The 24,027-nt window shown below is 35.7% G+C and overlaps 1 pseudogene; it reads left to right on the forward strand.

Annotated features, from left to right (window-relative positions):
- The first annotated feature begins 11,133 nt into the window (after positions 1-11,133).
- On the forward strand, positions 11,134-13,068 carry LOC104871967 (annotated as a pseudogene).
- The last annotated feature ends 10,959 nt before the right edge of the window (positions 13,069-24,027 follow it).

Genomic DNA, 24,027 nt, shown 5'->3' on the forward strand with positions numbered 1-24,027 from the left:
GGAGATACTTCAAACAACTAGAATTATAGATCCCATTTGACCCAGCCATCCCTCTGCTGGGTATCTTCCCAAAAGAATTAAAAGAATCATACCATAGTGATATATGCTCATCCATTTTTATAATGGCACAGTTTGTAACAGCTAAAATTTGGAAAAAGCCCAATTGACCATCAACTGGAGACTGGATAAAGAAGATGTGTGTGTTTGTTTTTTTATAAAATGGAGTACTACTAATCCAAAAAGAATGGGAAACAAGAGAGATTTTATAGCTAAGTGGATGCAAATTGAGGCCATACTCTTGAGTGACATTAATTAGTCACACATATAAATGCCAAATAGTTTCTCTGGTGTGAAAAACTAAAAGTATAAATAAGGATCAAAATGTATAATTGATGTTGTATAATAGGAAAGAAAGGTCCAAAAGAGTAGAGGAAGTGAGAGGGGTGGGGGAAAGGGAAAAAGGGAAAAGAAAATTATGTGAAAAGGAAAAATGTGGAAACACTGTCTTTGTAAATAGGGAAAAGTGGAGGGGATGAAGACTGGAGAATGGGGAAAAGTAATCACCAAGATAATTCTTATAAAAGTACAAGGTCCTGTGGGCAGGGAATTTGGCTCAGTGGTTCCACTGCCTGCTTTGTAAGCACAAGAGCTTGAGTTCAATCCCTGGTACAAAAAAAAAAAGAAAGGTACAAATTTCCAATGATGAATGTAACTATATTGTATACCTAAAATGTACCAATAAATTTAATAAAGATTTAAAAACTGATGCTATTCCTTTATTTGCAAACACACATCACTTGCAAATACAAATACACATGGAAATCTGCCGTTTGCTAGCCATGATATAAATTTTTACTAAAAAATAATAAATACCTCACTAAGGTCTCAAAACGCTAATAGCTGTCCAAGTAGATGTTGCTGTCTCAAGAAGTGACCATTTAATGAATCACCAGTAGCCCAGAGAGTCAGTGAGTTCAACCCAAGATATATCTTATTATTTCAGCTTACCCACACAGAAGTACAATATTATTAACTGGAAAACTGCACACATTTATATTTATATAAAACTGATTTGGGAAAACTATGCAGTTGGAAAGTCTTAGAAAAATTTCTTCAGCCTGATATCCTGAAAATAAAGCATTTAAGATCATTACTTACATAATATTTTCTAATTTTCCCATTTTGTCTTTCCGATAATTTGTTTTAATGGAGATAGCAATACGGATATTTTGCCCAGGGAAACTTAGTTGATAAGCAACTTTATGGCTTAATTTGACATCATTTGAATAAATGAAAGGTCAATTGCTAGAAGACAATTCTTCCATTTTCTCAAACTAGGTGTTTCTTGAACACAGCTTTATGTAGAATTAGAAGACATTGTATTTATTGAATAAAATGCTAACTCTGGAGAAACCTTAGCAGTCCACCCAATACACATCATGAAAATCATGTTGACAATTTTGTAACTTCCAACATGAAGCATCCTGTGACTTTCTGATTCTCATCTACAAAGCTTCTCCTTCTAGCTGAAAATGGTTTGCTCTCTTCCTTTTCAAGCACACGTATTTCTGAATTCATAGTGGCATCAGCCTCAGAGAACTTTCAAATGAACTGCTTCTGCTCTCTGTAGCCTTCTTGCTTTCCTCTTCTCTTGTTTTCCCTCTTCCTCTTTTCATCCTTTCCCCTTTCAGTACAGATTTAGTCTCTACTCCCGTATCCTCTGCCTACAATGTCCTTTTTTAGTCTTTCATTCCCACGTTTCCCATCATGGTTATAAAAAGTCTTATAGTAAAAATCACATTTGAAGTAGTAATATACTAATTAACAAACAGCCTCAAGTAAATGGATAAGACAAAATGTGAAGCCAAATGAGTTTCAAATTTGCCTTTGAGATTTCTTAAAATTAAGGTGAATATTAAGAAACAATTTTAAAATCACACACACTCTTAACCCCGAAGAAACACATTTTTCAAAAGTACTAGTGTATGTTTTCAAAGTATGCAATTTTATGTATGTCTAATAGATGAGATAATTGCTCAAGCTATACGTAACATTTTGTAACAATAGTTGAAATTTTATAAGTAATTTTCACAGTAGCTTTATGCTGCAATGTGACACACAATGTCAATGGCAACTTGTTTTAAAGAAATCCAGACATGTTACTTGTCTTTTTCTCTAGGGCCTAGACTCTCCTCTTGAGAGCTCATGAGAATTGTGTAAGCAAATCTTTTATTTTGTTGGTATCGGGGATTGAACTCAGGTCCTTGTGCTTGCGAGGCAGGAGACAGAACCACTGAGCCAAATCTGCAGCCCAGCAAATCTTTATAAGCAGATTACTGTGCTCTAGTCAGGATCCTACTAAATCACAACCTCCAGGGGAGGGTCATGCTTACAAAAATTCAAGTAACTTTCTGGTCATTGAATCAGACAATTAAACAGAGGGTATTTTGCTCTACTTTACAGTTGGAATATTTAAAATTGTTATTGGATTTGTGATAAGATATTTCCTTCCTAAAGACTTCGGTGTTCCTCTTTGTATATGCCTATCAATAAGTCAACTTGGCAGGCATTGTCCCATTATATTCATATTGAGATATATATTAGTCCACCTATATTATTTTAACAAAGCACATGATGCAGGCTAAATGTATAAAGTAAAAATTTGTATTTAACCCTCGGATTTGAGGTATACCTGGTGGCTTCAGTTGTTCAACCCCTAGTGAGAGCCTAAAAGCATTCCTGTGAGAGCACAGGCGGGAACTAGAGATCACATCACAGCGCTGGAATCCAGGGAGAGGTTCAGGGGTCAGGCCTAGGTTTTATAAAAACAAAATCTCTCTTGCAAGAATTCACAATCCTATGACAAATTCTTTAATCCTTTCCAAGGGCAGCTTTCCCAGTGACCTTAAAACCACACATTAGAGCTCCCACCTTTATATTTTTTCCTTTTTTCTTTATTGGGACATTTTAGGTATATAATACACTTACATGCATCACTGGGATCTTGTACCTTTACACGATGCATCTTTGTTCTTATTTCTCCCCATTCCCCTGCCCTCCCTTCACCCCTTCCACCCTTCTATATTTACAGAGACTTTGTGTACATTTTCTTCCTTTTCTCTTATTTTTTCTTTTCCCTTCTTAGCTTTCCCCTACCGCTCCCACTTCCCCTACCCATCAACTGCAGACTGGATAAAGAAGATATGTTCTTTATTTTTTTTAATAAAATGGAGTACTACTCAGCCATAAAGAATGAGAAATTAGAGACATTTAGAGCTGATTCAATGTACATTGAGGACATATTTGAGTGAAATCAATGGGACACACGTGTAAATACGGAATAGTTTCTCTGGTGTGATAAACTAAAAGTGTGAATAAGGATCAAAATGTATAATTGATGTTGAGCTACCACCTTAAAAAGACCACCATCTCCCATGTTGATGCATCAGGGACCAAGCTCCCAACATAGAAACCTTGCAGAACTAACAAGAACCAACAATAATAAGACCTCCTAAGAAGCAGCAGTGGAAGGAATGGCAGATCAGACATACATAATCTGTGACCTGACCCCAATACCATGAAGTAGGTCGGCTCTAACAGTCATTATATTCCCACCCAAATCCTTCGTTTCACATTGAGAAAACCTGAGACGCAGATCTGCCGTGACACATTCAAGGTCAAGAGACATTTTCACAGCAAGACCTGAGCAAATTCCAGACGAGATTCTCTGAGGAGAACTTGTCACTATTCCACAGAGCTCCCGTGGGCACCTGAGCAGCCTTCAGAGAGCCAGCTCCTCTAGGCAGGGAGCCCTACTGTTTGTAGAAGTACAGTATCAGTTGCCTTCTCCTACCATGTCCCTTTGTCTCCTTTTTTCTCCTGCTCTTTGAATGCCCTGAGAGAAAATACGTGTTTGTTCTCTTCATTTTGCATTTGTTACTGCCTTTCCTTCAACTCTGCCAGTGTGATTCCAGCTGCTATCTGTGAGGGGGCATTTTTCTTCCCAACATTTAAAATATCTTTGTATAACTCAGAGAGCCATGCAAAATTTCTCTATTGAAATTCAAAACCCAACCAAGCTGACCTCATTTCAAAATAAGACCAAATCTCAAGCCAGCTAGTTTTATTCAAACCATTATTTTACATACTTTTATTTATTTATATGAAAATTATTTTTTTTTCCTGTGGACATTTCCTACCTTCAAAAGAGGTTTTAGAGTGTTAATGAGAAAGAGGCATGATAATGCCCTACATTTGCATACCACTTCACATTCTGAGCCCCCTCTGCAAACAGCATTTCTCCTAATAAGTGTTTGGTGAAGATACAGGAAAACTTGTCCAACTCCTTCCTTGTTACACATACACAGACGCACACACACACACACGTCTGGCAATGGAATCTTAGGAGACAGAATGTGAGTTTCCCAAAGGTTCTAGGTTTTTAGCACAGATATTTATTCATAGCTGAAGTCACACATACTAAATCCTATTTATCACAGAATATAGACACTCAGTCTAACAGGGTGAAACTTGGGCTATCTCTGATTGTGTTAAGATTGTATAACTCTGTGTTCACCTAGAAAATTTACCAAGTAGCATTTTGCTGTTAAATCCTGGACAGTAATAGCTAAATAACATGCTGAAGAGTAATTGGTTTCAGAAGCTTGCCCTCACAGGGTTTCAATACTGTTTGTATCCACTGCTCCCTCATTTGAGGACATCTTCTTTGGTGGCCCAGGATCAGATTCTTTTTAATCTGATCTGGCATTGTAGAAATTCCACGTCAGTTTAGAAATGTGTTACTCGTGATTTTCAAATGTTCCAGTGAGGTATCCAGTGTGGTACTTTAGGCCAGGTTTTCCTTTCTGCCCAAAGAGAGTTAAAAAGAATGATGATCCTCCTCCTTCTTATTGTGGATTCTAGATTAAAAACCCTGGAATAGATTAAGTGATTTTGCCACTTGGGTTTGAAGGAAGAACTGCTTTTTCAATCAGCTTTCTATTGCTTGCCTTCTAAGCACACTGACTCCATTAACTTCTACCCTTTGCAGGAAGAATTCCTAACTTTCTTTTGCCATGACCAGCAATCAACATATCATAATCTAGCAATACTTGTGCCCATTGAACATAATCCAATAGACTAATTTTTCCACTCAAATTACTCTAGAAGGTATTTATGGTTAGAAAAAAAAAAGGCTGGGGATTTGGCTCAGTGGCACCAGGCCTGCCTCACAAGCACAAGGTCCTGTGTTTGATCCCCAGTACCAACAACAAAAAAGAAAGACAGAAAAAAGAGAGATGCAGAGCCATGGGATTCAACTAAAATGCCATGTAAATTTGGAGTCAAGAGATCCAATATGAACTGGCTCTTTTTTCTTTTTTTTACTTTAATTGAGTTTATTGGTACATTTTAGGTATACAATACAGTTACATTCATTATTGGGATGTTGTACCTTTACATGACAGAGCTTGGTTCTCATTTTTTCCCCTTGTCCGTGCCCTCCCTTCATCGCCTCCTCCTCCCCTCCCCATTTACAAACACTTCATTTCCATTTTTTCATTTTGTCATATTTTTTTCTTTTCCCTTATTACCTTTCCCCTACCCTTCCCGTTTTCCCTACACCTTTAGCCCCTTTCTTCCTATTTCACATGGTCAATTATCTCATTAGGATCTTATGTACTATTATAGTTTTTCACACCAGAGAAACTATTTGGTATTTACACATGTGACTTATTTATTTCACTTAGGAGTATATCTTCAATATGTATCCATTTTCCTATGAATGAATCTAATTTCTCATTCTTTATGGCTGAGTAGTATTCCGTTTTATAGAAAAACCACATCTTCTTTATCCAAGTTCCAACTGATGGGCAAATGGGCTGTTTCCAAGATTTAGCTATTACAAACTGTGCCGCTATCAACATGGGTGCAAATATGTCACTGTGATATGATTCTTTTAATTCTTTTGGAAAGATACCCAGCAGAGCTATGGCTGGGTCAAATGGAAACTCTCGTCCCATGAACTGGCTCTCTTCATACTTCTTCATGATTCATAGTTCTTCATGATTACAGAAAACCGAGGTGGCTGGCTGGAGGTGGAAGAGACAGAAATGGCAGCACAGTGCACAGGCAGAGAAAAAAACACACAAGGTAAAGAAGGTGCCTGGCAAGTAGTAGGTACATGATCAATCTGTGTGTTGTTTTTACTGTCGAGTACCAGTTTCTTATCTATTTTTCAGAGACATTTTAAAATATGTATTGCGAAATCAACTCGGGGAACATAAGACAGCTATTTGAAAATAAGATTCCTGTTTCTTTGCTTTACCAAGTGCTTCTGATAGTAGTCTGTAGATTGACAGCTTTCTGTGTGATTACCCTACCTACCCCTCTTTCATGGACAATTCAATCTGAGCATAGGAGATGCATATTTGCCTCTCTATTCCTTCAGGTTCTATTTCAGGAAACATACAAACAATTCCTTAAGCACAGTCATTAGAAATTATTTTTGTAGAGTATACTGCAGGAGCATCACATATGAATTTATCCTCATAATACCAGAAGATAGGCAATAATAAAAATGAAATATATATATGAAATTACTATCAAAAATTTCCATATGCTGACTAAATATAAACTATGAGATATCAAATGTAGACATAAATAAATGTATTTTTGTGGTAAGTGTAGTCTTGTTAGAGATAATCACTCATAAAATTAAATTTCAGTATAAAAATGTATTAAAATTGTACAGATTTTAAATATATATATCTGCATATACAGCAATAATTATTTCACTATATTGCTTCACAAAGGGTCTCAAAAGCAAAGGCAAGAAGAAAACCTGCATGACAATGTCCTTTTAAATTATGTAAACCTCGTTTTATGTAATAGTGCCACTGTACAAATAATCAGCTGGTTGAGAAAGATTAGTGTCTCTAATTATTTATTCATTTTAATGTTTGTTAAGCCTCCTTTTGCTATTTGTGGCTATTATGTGATGAAAGATCAATACAAAGAAGATGAGAAAGTGTGGAGATGATGGTTAATTATCAGAAAGCAGAAAAGTAGGCAGATGCCTGGCTTCCTGTGGATAATCCCACTCTTCATCTTACAAATGTTTCTCTGCTTAACATTTTCCTTAGCTGGAGACAACACAAAAGATAAGCAGCTGGCCACTCCCTTCCCCACAGGTGGGCATCTTCCCCACCACTGCAGTGGGTTTTAGGAGGTGGTCTGTCCTGTGTCATGCTACAATTCAATGTCCATAGCAGCACTCAGCAAGTAATAGATGATACAGATTTACTGAGTGAATAATAAATGAACAAGAATCTCATTAGGAAGCATTGTCTCCAGCCTAGAAGTCACGTTAAACTTGCAAATCCCTGAGTTGCTCCACGAAAAACCAGGCTGCTTAGTCTACACCTTGGAAACTTCAAATGGGCTTTTCTAGTATAGATTAGTTGTGTTTCAGGGAAATATGATGAGAAGACTTGCAAATCCCTGAGTTGCTCCACGAAAAACCAGGCTGCTTAGTCTACACCAACTTGGAAACTTCAAATGGGCTTTTCTAGTATAGATTAGTTGTGTTTCAGGGAAATATGATGAGATATATTTTGAGATTATTTTTTCAATGTTTGCATATCATTATTTTCATTTCTTGACAAAATGTCTTATAATTGGGTGAAAAATTATTTTCCAAAGGAAGTTTCAGTCCAACTGTCATGGTTAAGATATTACCAGTTTTCTTACTAATAAAGTCTGCCTAAATAGCCCTTTTTCAAAAGTGTGAGAGGTTTACTTCACTAATCAAATGATGCCTTCCCTCTAATTCCACCAGAAACAACACTGATTCTAAGAAAGGGCATAACTGAGGCATAGGACTTCGAAGTTTGAAAACCTCTTTGAATACACACACACACATACACATGCAAAAAGTAACCTTACTTCCCATGACCCTGTGAAACACAGTATTTGTATTAAACATAAGGCCACAATTATCTGCCCTAATCATAAGCAATTGCTTATATAGTTCAATTTTAGCCTCTGTTCTGTATACTACAGGAGTCTCTCCTAGAACGCAGATAACTACCCACCCATCTTAGCTGTTTATAGGTCCAAATACTAATTATATCTAGGTACCTGGTTTATGGCTCAATTTTCTTTTTAATGAAATTAATTTTAGTAAATACATACAAATTGTACTTATTAATAATATGTCATATATTTCCGTATGCATATCACATATATGTATAATATACATATTTCATGTATGTAAAATACATTCCATACAGGTATATTATTTTATCAGAAGAGACATATACATTTGTTTAGATATTTATCATTCTGGGTGATAAAAACATTCAAAATAGTTTCTTCTGGCTTTTCAAAATATACAGTACATTATGATTATCTATACCATATGTCTACAATAGTACACCTGAAAACCTCACTAGCCAGCTATACCTTATCAATGGCTCCATATCTTTTTACCTTCCAAGCCTTTGGAAACCACCATTCTGTTCACAAATTCCTTCTATCAGATCAATGCTCTTATGTTTAACATATCACCACATGATTTTGTTCTATGTTCTGCAATTTATATGCATTACATTAATAAACCAAGTTAATATTTTACATCTTGATCTTCTAATAAATTAAAGCCATGGCTTTAATTTAGCCCACATACCTCATGTGGCACACAACAGGGTAGAATGACATCAATCTGAGAGGAGGGCACTACATAGCTCGTTCACAGTGCCCTCCATTCTTCTCCCCTGAATAACCATGCACAATCCTTACTATTGATACTCAGAGAGACCAACCTTTTTAAATGAACTGCTTTTTCTTCAAACGGAGTTGAATTTTCTCAAGCTTAAAGAGTTTTAAAGAACTTTAAGAATCATGTACTAATTTTAAAGATTATTTCTAAAAAATTAAAATTATTTTTAGATGTCATATTGGACCTTTTGGTTCCAGAGCTTAGAGGAGACTGTGTGATCACAAATTTATAATATTTCCAGTCTACCTTGATGTGTGATTTTGATTTTACTAGGAAGCATTTACTGCCTCAGGGTAAAGAGCAAAGATGAGCTATACACTAGGAAGAAGTTCCAAAGACATACATACATATATCTGGAGCAAAATAGTGTCCCAATTTTAATGATTTTCACAGAAACACTAGGATTTAAAAGGGTTTATGCAATTAGAGAGTATAAATAAACTATTATATGATCCCTATTTCCCTGGCCAGAGCTTCAAATCTGTTTCCTCCTCTATGACATGTGGAGATAAAATAATAGTACCAGCTTTATATGCTTTTTCTGGACATTAGTAACACAGTCTGTGTAAAAAAGCTAATATTGCATTGGTCACCTACTAAGCATCCACCATCATTTTAATTTTTTTACATACAGATCACTGGCCACTGCATTTCTCAATGATATAATAAAAAATATCAAGCTAGTTCGACACTAAGAGATGAGAGAACCAGCTTAAATAATTGGTAAGAACCATGCTGAAACTATCATTTCATTGAATTAGAAATTTTAAAGATTCAATAGTTGATTTGCTGAATCCTGACATATATCTTCTTGCCACACTTTTAAGTTTTCATTTCATATCTTACTCTGTACAGCAATATCCCTTTGATTATCACTTACTTTGCCTAATAATCCCAACTGACTCAAAAATCCCAGTTTTTCAGAGTATATAAACTTATTTGTTTATTGTACTCCATAATGTGTATTTTGATTTGAAAAATGTGATGAACTTTTTATTTGAGATTTTCTTTTTATCAATCTTATAGCTATTTGCCGTTCTTTGAGTATTTTTAGCCTTTCATTTTAGGAGATGAATATGCCCATACAAAGCCACACAAGGACAAAGGGAATGCTTGCTGTTTTTGTAGTCCATAATGTGTATTTTTGTTTTTAATACAGTACTGAGTGTACAGCAAACAGAAATTACTTTAGCAGAGATGCATGGTGAAGAATCTAAAAGCTTTCTGTTATCTTTACTTATGTCCCCGTTTTATTAAATGATCATAATCTAGGTTTATTTTCTTCTCAACCACAGTCTTCTCATAGACATGGCAAAATCTGCTATCACCATCACAGCCCTGGTGATTCTGTAGATCTCATTGTCGTCCAAGTATTTAAATTCTAAAAAGTGCATTTTAAAATCTCAATCTCATGTCAGGTTTAACACTCATTTCCTCTTTCTCTACCCAAGGTGGATGGATTTGCCACCTGATGATGGGTAGCATAGAGAACTCTAGTTAAGGAAATGTTTCCTTCCACAATTTCCTCTTAATCTCTGTTCCTAAACTACAAAGAAGAAGGAAAGTGGAAACAGAAGATGGACAGAATGCATTTACCGCTGATTTCTTCAGCTGCAGATATGCAAATGCTCATTCACCTGTGAGACTTTGATGTGAGCTCTTAGGGCATCTTGCTGGACCTCTGCTCTCTGTGCTTGCTATGGATGATCCAGTGTATGCAACCTCACCAGATTTCCTATGTTCCAGGCCTCTTACTGTGAAATTTCCTTGTACAGTGACCAATTTTTTTAGAGATGAGTACTGGCAAGATGGTTTACATATACTTTATATGTATATATATATATTTTTTTTTTTGCTAAAGAGACGTACACATACCTTTCCCTTGTTAAATATTCAAACTATAAACTCTTTATTGACTTCACATTACTCTAGGCATTACATTTTTCTCAGTTTATATAGTCATAGAAGATCAAGCTCACATGTACATCCAACAGTTAAGGAGAAAAGGAAGTTTCCTCTTCTTGTTCTATCACATAGTCCTTAATTCTTTTTTTCATTTCTGCACCATGCTTAGTTTCAATGTGAAAAGAAGTGTGTCCCTCTCTTTGCCACTTAAATGTTGGACAGCAGAATCATTGAACTCTCTTCTCTACTCATCCAAAATAATCTACATGGATTCTCTGTTTTATGTAGGTGGAAGGAGAACTGAGTTGATATACAAAATGGCTGATTTTGTAGTCTAGCTTTTAAGCAGGGACTGGAAGGGTTTTCAATATCTTCATTGCTTCCTTTTTCACAACAGATTTGCTGCCAGAGCACAGGTGTAGTAAAACCACTACTAAATCAAAGGCAATATGGGAAAGGAAAAGATTCGTATCAATATTGTTGTCATCAGATGCGTGGATTTGAGCAAGTCCACCACCACTGGCCATCTGACCTACAAATGTGGTGACATTGATAAAAGAGCCATTGAAAATTTTGAGGAGACTGCTGAGATGGGGAAGGGTTCCTGTAAGTAAGTCTGGGTCTTGGATAAATGGAAAGCTGAGCATGAGTGTAGTACTGACATCTCCCTGTGGAAATTTGAGACCAACACGAATAATGTGACTATCCTTGATGCCCCAGTCCACAGAGACTACAAAAAAAAAATGATCACAGGCACATCTCGGGCTGACAGTGATGTCTTGATTGTTGCCACCAGCAGTGAATTTGAAGCTGGTATCTCCGAGAATGGGCAAACCCGTGAGCATGCCCTTCTGGCTTATATTCTAAATGTAAAACAACTAATTTTCCATGTTGACAAAATGGATTCCGGGCCAGAACTGGTTCCACTGCCTGCTGTGCAAAGGCAAGGTCCCAAGTTTGACTCTCAGCAACAACAAACAAAATGGATTCCACAGAGTCACCCTCAGGCCAAAAAAGATATGAGGAAATTGTTAAGGAAGTCAGCACCTGCATTAAGAAAAACGGCTACATTTTCCTATGAATGAATCTATTTTCTTGTTCTTTATGGCTGAGTAATATTCCATTTTATAGAAAAACTACATCTTCTTTATCCAGTTCCTATGGATACATATTGAAGATATACTCCTAAGTGAAATAAATAAGTCACACATGTGTAAATACCGAATAGTTCCCTGGTGTGAATAATCTGCAACAATGCATAAGATTCTAATAAGATTACTGACATTTAGAAATGGGAAGAAAGGAGCTAAAGGTGTAGGGAAGGTGAGATAGTAGGGGAAGAGTAAAAAGGGAAAAGAAAAAAATGTGAGAGAATGAAAAGATGAAAATAAAGTGTTTGTAGATGGGGAGGGGAAGAGGGGGTGAAGGGAGGGCAGAGGTAAGGGGAAAAATGAGAATCAAGACTTGTCATGTAGAGGTACAAGATCCCAACAATGAATGTACTGTATCCCTAAAATGTACCAATAACCTCAATTAAAGTTGGAAAAAAAAAAAGAAAGAAAAACGGCTACAATCCTGACACAGTAGCTTTTGTGGCAATTTCTGTTTGGAATGGTGACAAAATGCTGGAGCCAAGTGCTACCATGTCTTGATTCAGCAGATGGATGGCCACTCATACAGATAGCAATGCAAGTAGCACCATGTTGCTTGAAGCTTTGGATTGCATTCTGCCACCCACACGCCCAACTGACAAGTCTTTGCGGCTGCCCCTCCAGGGTATCTACCAAATTGTATTGGTACAGCCCCCGTGTGCTGAGTGCACACTGGTGTTCACAAACCTGGTGTGGTGGTCACCTTCACATCAGTCAGTGTCACAGTTGAAGTAAAGTCTGTTGAAATGTACCATGAGGCTTTGAGTGAAGCTCTTCCTGGGGATAAGGTGGGCTTCAAAGTAAAGAATGTTTCTGTCAAAGATGTTCATAATGGAAACTTGACTGGTGACAGCAAAGATGACCTACCAATGGAATCAGCTGGATTCACTGCTCAGGTGATTATCCTGAACCATCTGGGTCAGATCATTGCTGGCTGTGCCCCTGTATTGTATTGCCACAGAGTTCATATTGCTTGCAAGTTTGCTGAGCCGAAAGAAAAGATTGATTGCCAGTCTGCTAAGAAGCTGAAGATGACCCAAGATTCTTGAAATCTGGTGATGCTGGCATTATTGACATGGTTCCAGGCAAGCCCATGTGGGTCCACAGCTTCTCTGACTATCCACCTTGGTTCATTTCACTGGTCAACATATGAGACAGACAGTTGCTGTGGGTGTCATCAAAGCATGGGACAAGAAAGCTGCTGAAGTTGGCAAGGTCACCAAGTCTTGCTAGAAAGCTTAGAAGCTGAAGTGAATATATCTGCCACCCCAGTCTTACTCAGTGGTGGAAGATCGGTTTCGGAACTTTTTCTCCCAATTGGACATCTCAGTTTAATAATAAAAAACTGGTTAATAATAACAGTGCATCATAAAACCATCAGAAGAAAAGAAGAAGGTTTTGTGGATCATTTCGGTTTATGTGTGTGTATGGCAGTTTTAAGATATTAGTTTCTGAAATAAATACTTTTTAGTGAAAACAACTTGACAAAAAATCTGTCACAGAATTTTGAAAACCCTTAAAACAAAGTTTAATGAGAAAATGTCTTTATTGTTCTCTGAATCACTCTCTCTTTCTTACTCTCTGTCTCTCTCTCCTTGGGCCACTTGCTAATTCTAAGAAAATAAAGTCTCATTTAGTATCCTGATAATCACTGAATGAGTAGCATAACATATATTATGTACAAGTATATAGACATCCATAAATATATCTATGCCTATGTATATAGAATATTTACTTATTTATATTTCTCATTTACAGAGGAGTTCTGTTGGACAGAATACTATGGAATTCTTATAACTTTCAATGTGAAGAGCTAATGAAATAAAAGCTATAGGTTAGCATTTAGAATTTATATAACATTTGTATGTGCAAAGTACTTTAGAATAATTCAATCCTTAATCCCCATAACAGCCCTCCCAGGGAGGCCCAGTTATCTTTCCCTTTATTTATGAGGAAGTAGAGACCTGGAAAGGTTTTCTGACATGCTACTTGGCTGATTGGTGGCAGATACAGATTGAAGCACAAGGATCTTGACTTAGAAGACTGTTGTCCATCCTTTGGGCTCTAAAATATAAGATTTCTTAATAAATTTATGAGTCACGGAGAAGAGACACAGACTGAGCATGATTTTACTAGGCTGTTTCCACTGCATCTCATTGATGGCTTAAATCATCTTTGTGCCACTGAGCCCTTTTCAGCAATAAAATAAAAAGTGTATTAAGTGCTAAATTCTGCCCATAACTGGTATTTCCCATTGACTGTAAGTTTATGGAAGTTGTCAACTTCAGAGACCAACTTATATGAAGTCACTCCAGCCTCCGTAGGTAGATGAATTGATCTAGTCAAAAATGACAAGGCTAAAATTAACAAATTTACCAATCTCTTGGAGCTAGGGCTATATTTGCCAGCTTTCATAGGACCATCTCTCTACAAAACCCCAGAGTTGAAGCATTCATCTTCTTACCTGCAGACACTGTTACCTAGATATCTGTTTTACTTATAAACTTCAGATCACCATAGCAACCAATTAGTATTTATATCTCTAAGACAGCTAGCAGAGAAAATAGGGGAAATAGGATGTGCTTACTCATTTGTATGTGGTCATCTCAACAAGAAAAAGGATAATTTGAACACATTTCAGTTTTCAAATTCCCCTTGACCTTTCTCATCTTACTTTATATTCACATCTGCTTTTCCATAGGTAATCCATACAATAACAAAGCATGTATGATATCTACAATAAATTCTGTATTTGTTAACAGTACCAAAAAGAAGTGAGGTGAATTAATGGAATAATTATGCCTGTGGCATAATGGTCTATTATAGAATCCTTTTGCCTCACATATTCAGAATCTAAGCTTTATTCTCCTACCTCCTAATGCATGTGGTCCTCAAATTATACACTCTTCTATGTCCTTCCTCTGAAAGAACAATAGTAGTTTTATTATTTGTTGTTTTTGGTTGCATTTTAAATTCTTTGTTTTAATTATAAATATCCTGAGAAACAGGACATAGAAAGAGAAATGGTCATTATTAAATCCAAATCCCAGCTCAAATACTAACCAGCAATGGAGTCTCTGGTGAATTACTAGTTTCTCTGGCCCGATTTCTTGAAAACAAGCACAGGCATCTATCCCTAGAGCCAGAGTGAGTGTCTTGGGATCTGTCTAGACTAAGTGCTCATTAAAACTGAGATCTATTAGACAAACTCTGTTTAAAAAACATATGAAGTAATCCCAAATAAACTCTTTATATATATTGAATACGTGTGTATGGGTGTTCTACATCAAATATAGTTTGATCCCTTTCAACTACTTTTCAGAAAGCCTTACACATTAAGAAGAGTGGTTGTGATGTCTACTCTCTTCTTGGAACAAGTGCACACAAATCTGTCAGAGCATGTGCACAAAACTCCCACAGTTGCATGGCCATGTGGATATCATGATGCCACCAATTACCAGTGGAACTTAAGAAAACTTCTCCCCAGGTTCATCCTGAAACAATTCAGCACCCTTTGGAATTAATGAAATAGACTAAGAAACTATTACTCTGAAAAGTTAAGTGTCTTGATAGTTTGGATAAATTGAGTAAAGAATTAAAATTTTCCTTCCATCCAATTTGTTGTAGACTGTTTTAATGGCAAATAAATGGTACAAGCCATGTTTGTGGACCATAGAGGAAATGGAGCAATCTTTTTGATCTAGTCTGCTTGACTTCCAGTCTTTCTTGATGAATCAAATAAAAGAATTAGGCAAGTGAAGTGACATATTACTTAAATGAATTTCAGTTCATGTCTTAGCTGCTCCAGGTGGATTCTCAGCAATGCACTGCCTTCATAATCCATACCAGCACAGCGTTTCCTTGTTCATCATAAACATCCATGACTGCATCCTTTCTCTACGTTGTCTGCTCGATTTGACTATAAGCTCTGACATAAGTTGCAAGTCCCAAGTCTCCTACAGTCACTCTTTGCTCTTCAGTGCCCCATTACTGATGTCAGCAGGGTTTATAGACATTGGTTAGTACAAGTGAATTTTGATTGAATCATTTCTAATCCCAAGACATTGCTGGCAATAAGCACAATCAAGTTTTTAAAAAGCTTATTTGGGCTCACCTGATAGAGAAGAACCTGCCCCATTAGCTCATTAAACAATTTCTTTTTCTGTTTCTTTCCTTTGTGCAAAGAACCTCAAGACTTTTCCATTCAACATAATAACACATGGATGTGGCTTTGCTGTCAGGCTAGTCAGTTTCAAAAGTAAAATGATGGAAATAGCATGAAGTATTTATTTTTATCTTCTATTTAATATGAGACTTTTTTTTAAAGGGCTCAAAACCTGTCATTCTTCACAGTATCTTAGACTACTTTATTTTAAAAAATCTACACATTTATAAATGTTAGATTTTTTGAATTTTTCTTTTGATAGTCAGTAATTATATCTTAAATAGTGCTTTTTTCCTTCTAAACGGTGATTGGTTCAACTCTAGAATAATTCACTCTCTTTAAATCTCCAGTGAGAGAAATATGATGGACTTGTACAATTGTACACATAGAAGAATAGAAGGCATTATCTGTCTATAAAAATCCCCCTAGACTTATTATAAAGTTAAAGCCATGTAAACACATTTAAAAGATTTAAAAGTTACAACTGTTTTAATACCTAGACTGTACAATGTCACATGCATGATATTATAAAATATACAAATATTAAAATTGTACAATCCTTTGTCTTATGAACAAATAAATCATTTGAGTTATAGCATCTGAACAGGTGAACAGTTAAATAATTCTAAGAGATTGAAATGCATATTGAAGATAAGTTACCAAGCACAATGTAGCTCTAAGAGCTAAAAAAGAAGACAGTGTGAGCATTAAATAGATACAAGTACTGAAGTGGAAAAAAATCATTTCATATTGGGAATGTTCAATCCATTCATCTCTTACAAGCAGTTCTTAAAATTGGACTATGTACTCCCCCAGGGAGAAGTTTGCGGTATAGACAGGATTAGAGCTTGCCTTCCTTACATGTATTGTACATACTAGCAACTTGAAATCTATCACAGATAGCCACGTACTATTGGTTATATTTTTAGAAGTGTAAATGATTCAAGAATGGCAAAAAAAAGCTACAGCTTATAAAAGTCAGACATTATGCAAAGAGATTCACATGTATCATCTCATGTAGTACTGTGAGTACTGTTTAAGATTCATATTAGAAAGTACTGTTGCACTAGGAAAACCTTTAGCTTAATAAGAATTCACAGGTTCAACATAGCTCGATGGCAGCAGATCCATGAGTTCAAAGGTATGTGCATTGCATCAAAGTCTAAATTTATTCTTAACCATGTAGGGCTAGAGCTTCCAGAACCTGATAATAAATTCTGTGATTACAAAGCCAAACTCTCTTCTGTCGCAACAGTTTTCATTATGACTGAGTTTGAATCCAACAATTGAGACTTACATTTAGTAGCTCTGTCATTAGTCCATGTATAAGTAACAGGCTTTGTGGTTAAGAAACCACACCTCAAGGATATCCAAATTAAGTCTGTAACATCTTAAATTAGAGATGTTCTGTAGAACAGAGAAATATACAAGAATAATTCTACCCAATTCTAGCCATAAGCTCTTTGGAAAGGATTTACACACACTATACCTCAAATTTTTACATATTAACTGAAGAGAATAGCAATACTTACTTAAGTATTCCATTGTATGAAATGATAAAAATCTATGTCAAAGTAACTAGAATTAAAACTACAGATAATGTGATCAAAAATACCAACTGTCCATTTTCCAGCCTTTGGGACATCTATAATTTTGCTATCATGGAGGAATTTAATGGCTGGTTACTACTTATTCTTAATAATTTTTCTATGCAATAGTAAAGTACCAAGGCAAGGTTAACAATAGGATTCAGGAGTGAAAGAACTAAGACACAAACAAAATTTAATAAAATCCACTGAATTACATTTCAGAGTCCATGCCTGGGATCGAATCTACCCTTCTTGAATCTGGCACAGAATAGATTGTTTCTATGCTGAAATTCCCAATCATTTGAGCTGTTCTTCCTAAACTTGTTGTGTGCACTTTTGAAAGGGTGCAAGCATACATATGAGTATGTTTATGTTTGTGTGTATAAGTATGTTTAGCATTTTTCCTTCTTAAAACATTTAGGGATGGCCTAGTGTCTTTCGTCCTTGTTTCTATTACTTTGATTTTTAAAAATTGTTTTTTTTATTACTTTAGATACAATGAGAGGAAGGCTAAATTAGTTGCTATTCCATTGATCCAGTCTTTCAGTCTGTAGACTAGCATACCTTTGACACAATAAAAAAAATCAAGTTCTGTTCAGTTTTCCATACCCAAAGTATAATGCACTTCAAGGACTAAAAAAAATGAAATCTCAAACTAGTTCTCTGGTACTAAACAGCCAGGTAAAATAGAAGATTGAGGAAAAGTAACACTGTCTCAAACTACATAAATGCAAATATCATTCTGCCTCCACAGTAGTCAATCAATCAATCAATCAATCTCATATCAAAATGCTCTATTGACTACCTACTTAACTCTTAGCTTGAACTTTGCTGTATGAGAAAACAAAGGGAGGAAAAAGGCTAACAGTTATTGACAACTTGTGCCAGAGAATTTAGCTATGGATGACAGTGCTCCAGGGACCATTCTAGAATGGATTAAGATAAGGCCTTAATGATAACATGAATTTGTTTTCTCTGGCTTTACCTTGATACATAATAAAAACTGAATCACTCTCACTTGACATTTGGGAATTCTTAGTGAGCAACCAACGTGTAAGGAGTTACCCAGTACTCTGAGCTAGCACCTTGCAGTGGTTGATCCCAGTATGACCCCTCTCCCCCAATTGATTATGATGTTTGACCAGACTTCCTTCTTTATCTTTCTTCCACAGTTACTTCTGAAAACCTCTTCACAACATTTCTGTCGTTTTTAGCCATTTATCTCTACTTACACTTATAATCTGTATTTTTAATGGCTTTTCTTTTGGTTTGGTTTATGCTTTTTGGTTTATTATTTCATCTCTTATCTTCCCCATAACCTTATCAAAGAGATTATTTCCAACCTTTGTCATCTTCCCGACTTTTTTTTTATTCATTAAGTATTGGTGCATTTGAGGTGTACAATACAATGACATTCACTATTCATCATTGGGAATTTGTGCCTTTGCCTGATGTATCTTTGTTGCTTGTTTTTTCCCTATTCCCCTACCCTCCCTTCAACCCCTCCACCCTTCCATATTTGTAAAGACTTTGTTTCCATTTTTCTTTTTTCTCACATTTATTCCTTTCCTGGGGATTTAGCTCAAGGGCATCACACCCGCCTTTTCCTGACTTTTAACTTTCTCTCTTATCCCAGAAGCAACTGAACAAATCAGTCTTATCAAGTGTGACTTTAAAATATATCCAAGTAATAATTATTTCCAAAATCCAGTATTACAACAATTCTTCACAAATCCCTAATTTCTACCTTTGAATCATAACAATAGCTCTCTTATGGACATCTCTTGATTTGATGATTATAACAGTCTCCATTAACTAAAATTTTAAAAATAAAAATCTGACTATGCTATACTGTACTCATTCTTACAACTTCATAGTGGTTGTTTGATTTTATTTTTTATTGAGGATGGAATTTTAATTATTTTTCCTCTATGTTTCCTTCCAGCCTTACTTTCATCTTGTCCTCCTGATAGTCCTTTTGAAGGCTATGCTAACACTCTTTCCATTGCCTAAAGCTGCTAGGTCATCTCCTTGTGCTCTTTCTCATACATTCTCCTCTTTTACATAAAAAGAAGCCTTTCTGCATGCTTTTCCTACCACACTCCATTTTACCATGAACCACATTTTTCTAGGGAGGTTTGTGGATTCCTCTTGCCCACCCACAACCACAAGATGGTCTTCCTATGTGCTCCTGTAGCACCCTGGACTACATAATCATCATCTATTTATTGGTCCCTATCACATCAGGGGTCATCAATATCTTGCAAGTTCCTGGCACTAGAGAATGCTCAGGAGTATCAGAAACATCAATGAACAACGACAAAATGATAGTGTCTGCTACTAAACTTGTGATTACCTTTACTAATGGAAACGCTGACCATTCTGAAAACAACATTATCACCAAATCAGCTGAAAATATTGATGCCCAAGGCTGAATATGCAGCACAGGTCTGCAGAGTCTGTGGACACAGATCTGTGTATCTACTCATGTCTAGATGATGCAAAAGCATTCACTTAGAAGAATTTAATTAAATAGGACTTTAATGTTATAGTTTCTGACTTTTCCCCAAACTTATAATTCAAATATGAATCAATGGAACCTAGGATAGAGATTATCTTTGTAATAAGTGTAAAACAAGGAATTGTAGAACATTTCTTCTCTTGACTATCCTTGGATTAATCTTTAAATCCACATATTTGTCTTTTTAGCATGAATCTTTACTAGGATAGTCCAAATGTCACAATGAAATAAGATATAGCTGATTAGAAAATGGTGGAACTTTAGCCATTTTCTTCAATAGTGTGAAATAGGAAGAAAATGGCTAATACTACACCTTTTCTAAATCAACTATGTCTCTCTCTAGTCCTCTAGAGAAGCCTACAGTTGAACATAGGCCAAACAATATGTATCCACTTTATGAGTCATGTCCTACAGTCGAAATCTTAGTGATTGCTGTAACGAAAGCGCTGAACATATTTATCTGCCTTGAGACCATCCTTATAGTTTATACTACCTTCCTGCTGTGAAAAGAATACAAGAAGTGTGAGATATGAATAATTGTAGTAGAATATATTCAATGGCGATCTCAGGAAACCTGAATACTAGTTTTATATATACACTAATCAGTCGTGTGGGATTCAGTAAATCGAACACCTCAATGAGCTCCTTTTATCATTTATAAAATAATTTTATTCAATTAGATGACTTCTATCTCCCATTTTTTTTATTTTGTAAAATTCAGTGAACTTGAGATCTACTTTATCAAAAATGCATCAGTCTATTTAGAGAAATAAGGTATAATAAAGTAAGTATAAAATATATAATTTAAGATCTGTAATAAAACTTCTTGGTGCTAGCTTCAGAGGCCTGGGATAGGTAGAATAATTAGAAAATAAATGTAAAAAATGAGAATCTTGTTTCAACATTGAATTAAAACTAAAATAGAAAAATGCAACATCTATTGTCAGTGAGTATCTAAAGCAGACCTATATATCAGCCATTAGTTTTTAATTAGGTCAGAATCCCAAACCAAGCAATTAACATAAATAATAATGAAATAGCTTGCAATCTATTAAAACAAAAGATTTAGCTTAAAGACCTAACGTAAAGTTTTTTATTCCTAAATTGGGAAACCTTCGCCTATCAGGAAACTGGACTATATAGAATGACTTATGTCTGTGGACTTTGAATAGTGACAGCTTTACTGTAATAATAATAACCACTGCACGGGAAAAGGAAAAGACAGATAGATCCAACTTCTAGGCCTTACCATCACTCCTCCTGATTACTCTTGCTTATTTTGAGCATCGACAAAACGTTGTGGCGGTTATCATAGATCTTTGCATAGCATTGATTCAAATGTGTGTTGAAACAAGCCTACTACTGTGTAATTCATTTATATCACTAGCTCATACCTGCCTTTTCTTCCCTTCCTTCGATCTTACATATCTCCAAGATGAGCATTTATCTTACTTTGCTCTCCTGTTCCTCTTCTGTTGTCAGTCTAGCAGGTGTTCTTTTCAGATTGCTTTCACTCTTCATTATTTATCCTGGGTCCCTTTCTACTTTTGTGTCCATTTTTATCCTTCTCTTCTTTTCCTAGGTACCTCAGGCAGCAGAGACATCCATTTGTCAGAAATGTTTTGTACAATTTGTTTGTGGATATTTCCCCCCTTAAACTAGGGCTTACAAAATCCACCTGGTGAACTCTTTTCCTTGTTTATAAGGGAAGAAAGGCTCTGTATGCTTAGTAGAAGGAGGAAATCAGGACTGCTGTTTGTTTTAACACCTGCTCCCGTCCTGATTCAATGATTTTTCTTGTGTGGCCCTGCTTGGGTCTGAATGACACCACCACTTATTTTTTTCCAGTAGTAATTCTGGTTAAAGTGTTTTGAAACTGTGTAATTCTCAATTAGTCTGTTCCCAAAATTCAGAAGTTCCAGTCCCTTTAGGTTCATTTGGCATATGATAAGTTGTTAGTGTTAATACTCACACTTAAATATTTAACAAATAGGCAATTACATTTATTTATGCATTTTTCATGGCTGCACATGGAGAGATTGTCATGAGAGAGTCGCCTCTACCATTCAAAGTGATTCAAGTCCCTCTTGCTAGTTGATGATATAGTAGGATAGGCTATTTCAGCCTCTTTGGGGCAGGACCCCATCAGCATCAAAAGGTAGCCAGGGGCACTCCCAAGACAGGATGAGAAAAACTCTCAAAAAAAAACATGAAGGCTTCCAGATTCAACTCTCATTCATACAGGAAAAATGCCATACAGATATGCTGTTTGGGTACTTGCCATATACCATAAGATACAGAAATACTTTATTTTAGAAACAGATAAAGAAGAAACATGCCAGAGAACTTAAAATTTTATTAAATTTTATCTAATTTTATTCTTTATTTTTTACATATGAAGTGTGGTAAAAAATATGGTGAATATTTAATTTTTAAAAGAGTTACAATAAGAGACACATTACTATTAATTTCCCTCAAAACACTCCCTCCTTCTTTGAGCACACTTATCACACTCATTTTGAAGCAGTTCTGGAAATCCTCTTTTATGAGTGTCTTTAACTGCACTTTCAAGGCTAACTAACTGTCCTGAATCAATTCTAAACATTTAACTTTCATAGTTACTTTGACATAAGGAAAAAGCCAGAAACCATAAAGTGCCAGATCTCATGAATAAAGTTCATGAGAACACATTGTAATGTTTTCATTTGATAGAAATTGCCATAAATGTTTGAATGGATTCAGGATCTCAACGGCAGCCACAAAAGGACATTCAAGAATGAGAATCCAGAGCTTCTCCTGAAAGAATGATAGCATAAATGTGTTTGAAACTAGAGAGTTTGGGGAAATTAATGCCAAGGTATCTTTTACTGAAATAATTTTTAAAATATTTAACATTCACTGTATTTTTAGGTCATGCCTTCTTTTGTCTTTACATATGCTTGGCTTTAAACCACAGGCACCTGAAGATGATGCTTTATGGATGTTTCAATTTATTATGATATCATGAAACTTGTTAGAGTCTTAGCTTTGTGAGAATCAGGATGAAATCGTTCCTCTCTGTATATTTACAAACATGTATTTGTGTGTATGATTTGCATGTAGTTCTCAGTAAAGAGCAATTTATTTTTTGTAGTGTGGAATTTATAACAATCAAAACCTTGTAATAAGGAGTGCAGAGTTGCAAAAGGCAGAGAATGGTGGTGTGGACCCAGCATTAATAACAGTCTCTGCTACAGCTTTTCTGAAAGCTGTTTACCCTTCCATCAAATTCTAATTGAGCAGTTTATTTTCTGTTTAGTCAAGTACTGTAATAGTGCCCCAAGCTTGTAGGTTGTTTCGGTGTCTCTTCATCTGAATATATGCACCAGCATGAACTGACTGACAACAAAATGTTTTTCCATTTTAAAGTAAAGATTTCCAATTTATTTTCTTCTGTAGTTATAAGGCAGAGTTCTGAGGGGGCAGTGGAAAGAAGAATTTGTACACAGCCTGATTCAGAAATCAGCTTTTCGTTATCCAGGGATTTGTGCAGGCTATGTGTAATGTTATTTACTCCCTGGAGACTTTTCATTTCTTCATACTACTATTAACAATTGATTTTGCTGATTTTTAAAAACAGACTTTTAAAATATATTCCTCTTTCTATCCAGGATATCTGTAGATTCAATTTTGTTAGCCTGTATTTTGTTTTAATTTTGTCTTCTTTAAAGGAGAAGAAACAATATTAGGTTCTTTTGCTTTGCAACTTTTCAACACTTTGAACATGTGTTTAACTGAGAATCACGAGGAAACATATATAAACTTTGTTTGATGGTAGCATGTGGACATCTATCCATTGTTACGCATGAAGTACTTTTTTTCATAGCTTTTGCACTGTCAACCTCAAAAAATTTTGTCACTCTTCAGTAAAATGTTAG

Source organism: Fukomys damarensis, unplaced genomic scaffold (genome assembly GCF_012274545.1).
Source record: "Fukomys damarensis isolate Sample0158 unplaced genomic scaffold, DMR_v1.0_HiC HiC_scaffold_30, whole genome shotgun sequence".
In the NCBI taxonomy this organism is placed as follows: domain Eukaryota; kingdom Metazoa; phylum Chordata; class Mammalia; order Rodentia; family Bathyergidae; genus Fukomys; species Fukomys damarensis.